Source organism: Triticum aestivum, chromosome 4B, assembly GCF_018294505.1.
Source record: "Triticum aestivum cultivar Chinese Spring chromosome 4B, IWGSC CS RefSeq v2.1, whole genome shotgun sequence".
Classification (NCBI taxonomy): Eukaryota; Viridiplantae; Streptophyta; class Magnoliopsida; order Poales; family Poaceae; genus Triticum; species Triticum aestivum.
The window spans coordinates 622,701,634-622,712,953 of NC_057804.1; positions in this window are offsets into that span (position 1 = coordinate 622,701,634).

The following is an 11,320-nucleotide window of genomic DNA, read 5'->3' on the forward strand; positions in this document are numbered from 1 at the left end:
ATAGTACAATATTGTATATAAATATTACACGTGAGTGAGATAGATTAATGGGTTGTTTTCCCCGACCATTCTTTTTTGAGGAATTCCCCACCATTCTTGGTCTTTTGATGTACTTAGTTATTTTTCATTTCAAAAGACATCATGGTTCAGAACAACCATGCATAACAAGATGGACCTATAAGTTAAGAATACTAAACAATTACGTGATAGGACAACCACAAACACATATATATGTTGGAGGGACTAGAGACATTGCCGGATAGTATATACACTCCTCCTATAATAGTTGGATGCCAACAAAATCATGGGAGTGAAATTAGAAACAAACTATGTTGGAGTATAATTTCAAAGTTTTTAGCATATCTATTCATCTACTATTGCTATGACTACAATGTTTAGCTATAAAATAAACATTAGCTTTAGTTTCTTGATTCTACAAAAGATACTTCGTATAAAATTTTCCCTTCTTAACATACATTTACATTTTTACTTGAAGGAAAATGATTCACTGGCCAAAGATTTTGTCCATGGTCCAGCCAAACAAATTCTCAAAAGTTTGAAGTCAAACTCCACTTAAGCAGTAACTTCAGGGCAAGGTTCCAGTTCATGGGATGATCCCTATGTGAGTTACACTTTCTATCTTCACTCAATTTACTTAAGTATCTTATCCAAGATTATCAAATACACTTTTTAGGTGCAATGACACAATATATAGTAATTTAAATCTGGAATAAGTAACATGGCATGTCATTTTCAGTAATATAAGATTTATTATGGAATTCGGTTGTTGGAAAGCATACTTACATGTATGTAGTCACATATAACTTAGTATGATGTTGCATTGTAGCTATTTTGACATGTTCACAAATATGAATGCAAGATGATGTAAACAACTACAACACTAATTGCTGACCTATTATGTTTTGGCAAATGTCATGATATTATGTCGATAGGCACAATTATGAGTATTCACATGTACTAGGTAATCATTTATTTTAGAATTCACCTAATAAAAGTAAACAGACACACCCACCAAGCCAAATAGATACTATGAAATAATATGTTCGTAATATGATGCTAACCTACCTGCCATCAAAGTGAGATAAATGCTATTTTAGTCTGAGGTAGCCTTCATAACTATCCTATTTATCTTTACCAATTTAATAAATTAAGGAAATATTTCTGCTATATGAATCTATTTTTGTACTTATTTTTATCAACACACGAGGAGCACGTGTTTGAGCTTCCCCAATGCATATTGGTAGTAATGTTTTATATAGAAATCATGTTATTTTGGAAAACTAAAAGAATGATTTGAACATTAGCATGGATGGATTTTGATAGTTCCTTTCTTTCAATTTGTACAATATATTTATTATGCTAACTTTGAGATATGTAGTGAAATTTATGCACTTTTTAAACTGTAAAATATTGGAAGCAAAAATACACCTTGTTAAAAGTTTGATGAGATTGTTTTTGACTATTTAGTACCCCAACAATTGTTAGTTGACCGTTTCGCCATCAAAATTGATTGTTCTTTATGTTCTTTGCACAATTATTATGTTAACTTCGAGGTATTTTTTGAGATTTATATACATTTTAAACCATAACTATTTTGAAGAAAATACTCCCCAGTGAAAATTTGATGCCACTGCTTTTGGCTAGTTATGTCCCATGGAAATTGTTAGTTACGTCACTTGGTTGCTTCCATCTTGCAGTTTGTGGCACATCTAACACATTCTAGAGGTCCTAATGACAACTACTATGGCTTACATGCCACCATGGATGTGTATGGCCACGAACTAAAACATGGCCAGTGGAGTTCGACTACTTTTTGGATTAATCATGCAGGACATGGTAATAAATCAAGATATAATGCGATCAAGTTGGCTGGCATGTAAGCATTATTATTCTTCCCATGCACATAGCCTCTCAATTTAATAATAAATTGGTCATTAGTTTATTCCTTCAACTATGATATTATAATATTCAAGTAACATAAATACATCTTGTCGACTTGCCAAAATTCCTAAACATCCTTGGGATCAAATTAAATGTGCATCACAAAAAAATACTTAATCATATTTATTTGCGGGCTAAGGCTATGCCCCTTGAAAACTAGGAAACTTGTGCCATTTTTCTCTGACGTGTTATATAACAGTTAAAAACAAAGTTGGACATGTGCAAAGTTACCATAGACTCAAAATTATTTTGGTTCAAGTGAGCTCATTTCCTTCTTCTCCAAATTCATATTTTAAGTATAAAATTCTTCAATTTCTGACCACATGTATGTGTAGATGTTAACTTGCTGCCAAATTCCATCAACAAAGCATTTCATCCATATGTTTATCCTTTGCGTGTAGCTCATAAACAGCAAGTTTATGGACAAAATTTTACAGATACTCTAGGCACATCTACATGTGGAACTATTTCAAAATTTTATGAAAATTTAAATATGAATTTTAAATTTTGTAAATTGTGGGATCACAACATTCATAAACCGTGGCTTGCCATCATGTAAATGGCGAACCAATTCATTTGTTCTCCATTTGTTGGAAACTCCCCTTCTTGACCTTTAAGTGTGAGGCAATGTTTATCTTATGTGTACCCTTTATTGAACAGATTAATCCAGATCACTATGGCGACTCACATCCTCACTTCTACACCCGTTGGACGGTATTGTGATAATTATGCTTTGAAAATTACTCCTTCCCACAGTAAAAGTGATCTTACTCTGATAAAAACATGCATAGAAAGTTTCTAACCCACACACAAAAACAATCTATGCAACAGAGAGATAATTATGATGCAACAGGCTGCTACAACATGGACTGCCCTGGTTACATACGGGTAGATGGCGCTGTTATAGCTCCTGGTGATGCTATACATCCAGTTTCTAATGTCCCTAATGGACCTAGACAAAGTATCACTCTAAGGGTGCTAAAGGTATGTGTTTCATCCTTTTTGTATGCATTTTCATAGCCATGTTATTCCACTTATGAAAATCTAACTACGTGGTCGATAAAGGTGTATCATTTTTACAACCTAATAATTGGTGGATCGTAACATATATCAAAGGTATAAATTAAATGTGAAGGGCTTTAGTCTAAATCCTAATCAATTTCAGGACAAAAGAAGTGGAGATTGGTGGGTATATTACGGCTTCAATAAAATCCCGACAGGCGTGGGATACTTCCCAAGGTCGTTGTTCAGCTACTTAGCAGAAAAGGCAGACGGAATGCAATTTGGTGCATTTGTTAAATCTCAAAAAGCACTTCCAACTCCTCCAATGGGCAATGGTGCCCTCCCAAATGGTGGTAAGGGTCACGCCGCATTATTCACAGACATTAGATTCATTGACCAGGATGGAAATAGCAGCCCAATCAAGGAAGACCTACCCATGTTTGTTACTGATAAAAAATGCCACTCTATCACCCATATTGTTCATGCTGAATGCTTTTATGGTGGTCCTGGAGGTTGTATGAGATAAGATCTGATACTTTGAGCTTGGTATCACCTAGTGTTAGTTGTCAAATAAAATGGCATGGATGACAAAAATTATGAAGAGAATATTCGCTTGTTTACCTAAAGCTACACTATGAAAACCTTTACTTGCAACAAACATGCATCCCTCGTACTTAAATTGACCTAACCATCCAAGGAGTTATATCGAATAGTTGTATGTTTAGATGTGAGGAAACATAATAATTTTGTTGGTCTGATCTTCTCTTGTGGGATGGTAACGAGAAGGTATATGCACCCCAGGAACGCAAGCAGTCATTGTTCTTATCATTTTTGATCTAGGTTCGCCAGGCCTCTTGTTTGTAAAATAAACTCTTTTCTCCTGAAATGAATTGGCAGTACACATGCTATATTTTATAAAAACATTACTCTTAGGTGCCACGAAGCAACACCTGGTCGGTGCAAGGCGGTAAAATGAAGAAACTTGGCAATGATGGTAGCAAAAGGAGGGCCTACAACACATTAAGTTTTCTATCTCTGCTGTTTGCAACCATATCAGCACACCGTTGCTGAAGTTCTCACAAATGCTCGTTGGATCCCTGGCATGAGAAGCCCCTCAACATTAAAAAATTGTTCAGTTCCTTGACCTTTAGGAGGTTATTCAAAAGATTTAGCTTGATCCTAATTCCAGCAATACATGGTCGTGGTCTTAGGATTCCTCCCGGAGTTTCTATACCATATTAATAGATGTATAGATCGTTTTTTGCGAATTCAACACTAACTCTCTATCATTATTTGCAAGAAAAACTCTCTTTGTCATTGATGCACACGCCATCCATGCACTAAAAGTTTCAGACGCCATCTTCGTGTCACGCCGCGTAGCTGTTGGCACATGTTTGTTTTCTACGGAGTACATGTCAGTTCAGTTATTACTCCATTATCACCATCAAATGAGTCCAAATAGCTATGGGCATATGTATCACTGCCATTGTCATCACCATCTATGGCAGAAAGCGACTGAACTTGTCTGACCCAGATTTCCTGACATTTCTCTTTAGTTTGTTGCTGAAGCTACTGAAAAGACATCCATTGTCCACATGCAAACTTACTTAATGGAATTCCATCAACCGTAATTCCTGATGCTGCTTGCTCACTTGAAAGCTTCCTCACCACGCAATATGATGCCACCTTGCTAATTTATCAGTTTGCTCGTCTGGAACACCGAATTTAGGAAGCAAGTATTCACAACAATAATTATCAATGCAAGCATTAGTGAACACGGTATATATATGCCAAGGACACCATCTCCATCAGTGCATCGACAAAGAAACCCAAGAGGAAGACCATGCCCAACCCGAGTCAAGGGCAACGAATGGAGCAAGTGAAAAGTACGAGTGTGTGAGCCCAGCTGGGGGAGGATAACTTCTGTAACCAAAGAAGCCATAGGCATCGCGGCATCAAAGTAGACTTATCTAAAAAATGCATCAAAGTAGACAGGCAACTGGAGGCTCTTTTGGTCTTGGCGGCTGCTACAAACCACCGGACTGATTTTTCTTGAAAACTGTTGGATTTGGTCAACGCAAGCCATGTCTTTCTCCGCATCGCATCAGGACGCCCGCTTCGATCTCCTCTGGCCATAGCAATGTCCGCGGCCTGCACATGATGCCCATCAGCAACGGAAGCATCGTCGCTGCAAGCATCAGGCTGTCGCCGCCGAGCTTTGCACTGCAGCACCAGGCCGGGGCCGACGACGTAGCTTCATTGCAGGGGCTGCCGACGAGCACTGCATCCCAGCACCGGAAGCCGCCCGCGAAGCTGCATTGAAGCACCAAGGTTTCATGGAAGCTCTGGGTCACCGGCGAGCACTTCATCACCGCACCGCGAGCCACCAGCGAAGCTCCATTGCAGCACCGAGGTTGCATCGCAGCTCCGGGCTAGCGGTAAGCGCTGCATCATAGCACCGAGAGCCCTCGGCGAGCGCTCCATTGCAGCGCTGCCGCGTGACCCTCCGCCCCTTGCAGCACCTCCGCACGACCCCATTGCAACGCAGGTGATCCCATTGCACCAACGTCCATGGGCGGGCTTGCAGTGGCCGTCGCCTCCTCGCTGGCCATTGCAGCACATGGGTAGAGTCCCTCTCCCCAAGGTTGTCACACTGCAACGTCGGTGACGGGTGATAATTCTCAAGTGCAAGGAATCATCATAGCTATTTTCAAAGGTGGAAGTGATAAGTATGAAGTGTTGAACCCACAAGGAGCTAAAGGTAAGAAGAATATTCTCTCAAGTCCTATCTGCCACTGGTACAACTCTATGTACACCAAACATTTGCTTCCATCGAGAAATAAAACTAGGTTGTGGGTAGGATAGCTTTGCATGATATCGGAGAACTAAAATATAAAAATAGGTGCTGTTATCATAAAGTTAGAATATATCACAATATATTACAAATAGTGAGTGTGAAACAATGATGGATTGGTGCGCGGAATTATTCTAGACAATTGTTAACAAGATCAGTAATCATTATTGCAATTTTATATGAGGGAGAGGCATAAGCTAACATACTTTCTCTATTTGGATTATATGCACTTATGATTGGAACTCTAGCAAGCATCCGCAACTACTAAAGATCATTAAGGAAAACCCAACCATAGCATTAAAGCAGGTCCTCTTTACTCTCATATGCAATAACCCCGTTACTTGGGTTTAAACTTCTGTCACTCTAGCAACCCACTATAAGCGAATCATGAACGTATTGCAACACCCTACAGTGGTAATCCTTCATGTGTGTGCGGAATGGTAGGCACCATAGGATAACACCAATATAAACCATACAAATCAAATCAATCTAGATAATCAATCAACACAAAATACAAAATAAATCTACTCAAAACAACATAGGATGTCAACACATCATTGGATCATAATATGTGGCATAAAGCACCATGTTCAAGTAGGGGATTATAGCAGGATGCAAAACAGTGGACCGCTGAAAAGAGGTGAGGAAGTTGATGAAGATGGTGATTCTAGGATCGAAAGTATGTCTAGAGGGGGGGATTAGACTACTTGACCAAATAAAAATCTAACATTTTCCCAATTTTAGTTGTGGGCAGATTTTAGCAATTAGCACAAGTCAAGAAATCAACCTACATATGCAATTCTAAGAGTGTAGCAGCGGAAAGTAGAACATTGCATATGAAGGTAAAGGGAAGGGTTCAGAGAATGCAAACCACAATGGAGACGCGGAGATTTCTGGCGTGGTTCCAATAGGTGGTGCTATCGTACGTCCATGTTGATGGAGACTTCAATCCACGAAGTGTAACAGTTGCGCGAGTCCACGGAGGGCTCCACCCACGAAGGGTCCACGAAGAAGCAACCTTGTCTATCCCACCATGCCCATCGTCCATGAAGTACTTCCCTCACTTAGTTAGATCTTCATGAATTAGGCGATTTCCTTGCCCTTACAAACTTCTTGGTTCAACTCCACAACTTCACGGAGGCTCCCAAGCTACACCTAACCAATCTAGGAGACACCACTCTCCAAAAGGTAATAGATGTTGTGTTGATGATGAACTCATTGTTCTTGTGCTTCAAATGATAGTCTCCCCAACACTCAACTCTCTCTCACATATTTGGATATGGTGGAAAAATGATTTGAGTGGAAAGCAACTTGGGGAAGGCTAGAAATCAAGAATCTTGTGGTAGGATTGGAATATCTTGATCTCAACACATGAGTAGGTGGTTCTCTCTCAAAAAATGTATGATGCAAGTGTAGGCACGTTCTAATGGCTCTCTCACAAATGGAGAAGGGGTTTGAGGGGTATATATAGCCGCCACACAAAATCCAACCGTTACACACATTTGACCCAACTCGGTCAGACCAAATAGATAAACTCGGTGAGACCGATTAGTTCAAAATGTGAACGTTAGGAATTTCGGCAGGACCGACTGGAACAACTCGGTGGGACCTATGTGCTAGGGCTTAGGGCAAACATCAACTCAGTGGCACCGATTGCATCAACTAGGTGAGACCTAAGTGAAGCAATAAGGCAACAGAGAGAATGTCAAGCCAACTCGGTGAGACCGATTGCATAACTCGGTGAGACCAAAATAAATGCAACAAGTCACAGAGCGTTGGCAAGGCCATCTTGGTGATACCAAGACCTGTATCGGTGAGACCGAACTGTTAGGGTTTCTGGCAGTGACTATGTCATATGAACTCGGTGGTGCCGGGTAGAAAGAATCGGTGGGGCCGAGTTGGACTTTAGGATTTTGACATATTTGGATGGAGAAAGTGGTTGAGGGTATTCGTAGCATTATCACTAAGCATTTGAGCAAGCAAGCCATTAAGCAACACCTCATCCCATTTTAATAGTATTGGCTTTCCTATGGACTCAATGTGATCTTGGATCACTAAAATAGAAATGAAGAGTCTTGAGCTTTTGCCAATATGTGTCCTTAGCATTTTGAGGGGTCCACATCTCTAGTCCATGCCATGCCATTCATTGAACTTCCTGAAATATTAATCTTGAAAGGATATTACTTCAATGAGCTATATGTTGTTATGAATTACCAAAACCACCCGGGATTAGTTGCACTTTCAATATCCCCCTTTTTGGTAATTGATGACAACATATAGATCAAAGTTTCAAAAAATGATAAAATGAATGAAATACATCATCGCTTTGATAAGTGTGTGATAAGCAAGAGCTCCCCCTAAATTTGTGCATTATTTAAAATTTGAGTTCAAATGCAAATGCACAATTGATTAGGATTATGGGTCACTCTTCCATGTCACATACATCTTGGTGGAGCGCACAAAATGATAAGAGTAGAATAACATGCACTCATCACCAAAGATACAAGTGATTGATCAAACACAGACATTCATAGAGATAGACATGCAAGCACACATAAGCATGATATGATCAAACACATGATCATACAAGGTATCTCACGAGCATAACATGCATGTAGCATCAAGTAGCAACAATCAACTAAAGTAGCAAGGCAAATGAAAAATCCAACAAAAGCAAAAGACACACTCTCTCAAAGCCTATGATCTAATTTCTAGAGAGGCAAAACTAATTCTAATAAAAATTTGCATTGGATTCTATGAAATTTGCAAAAATTAACATGTACATTCGAACATTCTAGAGTTCACAGAAATATATTCATATGTTTGGTTATTAACATTCCATGTTGTAAATTAATACAATGTTTAAATGAATAAATGCATTTTTAGTATAACATTGCAGGTTATGCTAAACATGAGTTAATATTCTAATATTACGTACTCTCAAGGTAAAAAATATATATTGTTTATTTTATTCTAACTTTGGGTTCACCATTTTATATTTTTTTAAATAAATGATAAAAAAATTAGCAAGATTTTTTCTTAATGAGATTTCTATGCTGGAAATATAATTTTTATGATCAATAGGATCTACAGAGTGGCTCTAAATGTTTTAGGTCCAAATAGAGTTATCATGCACTTATTTCATTTAGTTGTCACTACATAATTATTTATGCATAGTGAAATTAATTTTTGATATTTGTGGGCATTAATGAAAGATTTGTGCCGATATTCTACCAATTTTGTATGGTTTCACACGTACTAGAGAATGACTATACACATGATAGGCATATATATCGTATGGTTTAATGGCATTAAAGAAACATATTTATAACACACTATATAAAGATATGGCACCATTAATAATAAGATATATGCTATAATTAAAAGCTCTTTTTATGAATATATCCATATCCCCTCTATAAGACACTTAGGCTCTATATGTAGTCCTCGATGCACATGGTGATCACCCATCACATATCAATATGTTTGGGCTTACTCTGTTGGGAAACATAGCATGCAATTTCAAAAAAATTCCTACGCTCACATAAGATCTATCTAGGAGATGCATAACAACGAGAGGGGAGAGTGTATCCACGTACCCTCGTAGACCGAATGCGGAAGCGCTAACTTAACGCGGTTTATATAGTCGAACGTCTTCTCGAATCAACCGATCAAGTATCAAACGTACGGCACCTCCGACTGCTGCACACGTTCAACTCGATGACGTCCCTCAAACTCTTGATCCAGTAGAGGTACGAAGGAGATGAGTTCTGTCAGCACGACGGTGTGGTGATGGTGATGGTGATGTGATCCGTGTAGGACATCACCTAAGCACTATGACAATATGACCTGAGGAGTAAACGATGGAGGGGGGCACCGCACACGGCTAAGACAATTGTGTGTCTTTGGGGTCCCCCCTACCACCATATATAAAGGAGGAGGGGGAAGGACGGCCGGACCTAGGGGCACTCCAAGCGGGGGGAGTCCCACTAGGACTCCTAGTCCTAGTCGGCTCCCCCCTTCCTTCCAACGGAGAGGGGGAAAGGGAAAGAGGGGGATAAGAAGAAGGAAAGGGGGGGCTCCCCCTCCCCCTAGTCCAATTCGGACTCCCTTGGGGAGGGGACGCGTGCCACCTCCCGTGGCCTACCTCCTCCTCTCCCCTATGGCCCATGAGGCCCACTAACTTTCCCGGGGGGTTTCGGTAACCTCCTGGTACTCCGAAAAATCCCCGAACATCTTCGACCATTTCGAGACTCCTCATCATGTCTGTGACTCATCCGAGACTCCGAACAATCTTTGGTCACCAAAACACATAACTCATATAATACATATCATCATCGAATGTTAAGCATGCAGACACTACGGGTTCGAGAACTAAGTAGACATGACTGAGACACCTCTCCGGTCAATAACCAATAGCGGAACCTGGATGCTCATATTGGTTCCCACATATTCTACGAAGATCTTTATCGGTCGAACCGCAATGTCAACAAACGTTATTACCATTTGTCATCGGTATGTTACTTGCCCAAGATTCCATCGTCAGTATCTTCATACCTAGTTCAATCTCGTTACTAGCAAGTCTCCTTACTCGCTTTATAGTGCATCATCCCGCAACTAACTCATTAGTCACATTGCTTGAAAGGCTTCATATGATGTGCATTACCGAGAGGGCCTAGAGATACCTCTCCGATACTCGGAGTGACAAATCCTAATATCGATCTATGTCAACCCAATAAACACCTTCGGAGATACATGTAGAGCATATTTATAATCACCAAGTTACGTTGTGACGTTTGATAGCACATAAGGCATTTCTCCGGTGTCTGCGAGTTGCATAATCTCATAGTCGGAGGAATATATATTTGACACTAAGAAAGTAGTAGCAATAAAACTGAACGATCATTGTGCGAAGCTAACGGATGGGTCTTATCCATCACATAATTCCACTAATGATGTGATCCCGTTTATCTAATGACAACTCATGTCCATGGCTAGGAAACTTAACTATCTTTCATTAACGAGCTAGTCTAGTAGAGGCATACTAGGGACACGGTGTTTTGTCTATGTATTCACACATGTATCAAGTTTCTAGTTAATACAATTCTAGCATGAATAAGGAAATATAAAATAACAACTTTATTATTGCCTCTAGGGCATATTTCCTTCAGTCTCCCACTTGCACTAGAGTCAATAATCTAGATTACATTATAATGAATCAAAGACCCATGGAGTCTTGGTGCTGATCACGTTTTGCTCGTGGAAGAGGCTTAGTCAATGGGTCTGCAACATTCAGATCCGTATGTATTTTGCAAATCTCCATGTCTCCCTCCTTGGCCAAATCTCAGATGTAGTTGAAGCGTCTCTTGATGTGTTTGGTCTTTTGTGAAATCTGGATTCCTTCGCCAAGGCAATTGCTGCAGTATTGTCACAAAAGATTTTCATTGGACCCGATGCACTAGGTATTACACCTAGATCAAATATGAACTCCTTCATCCAAAC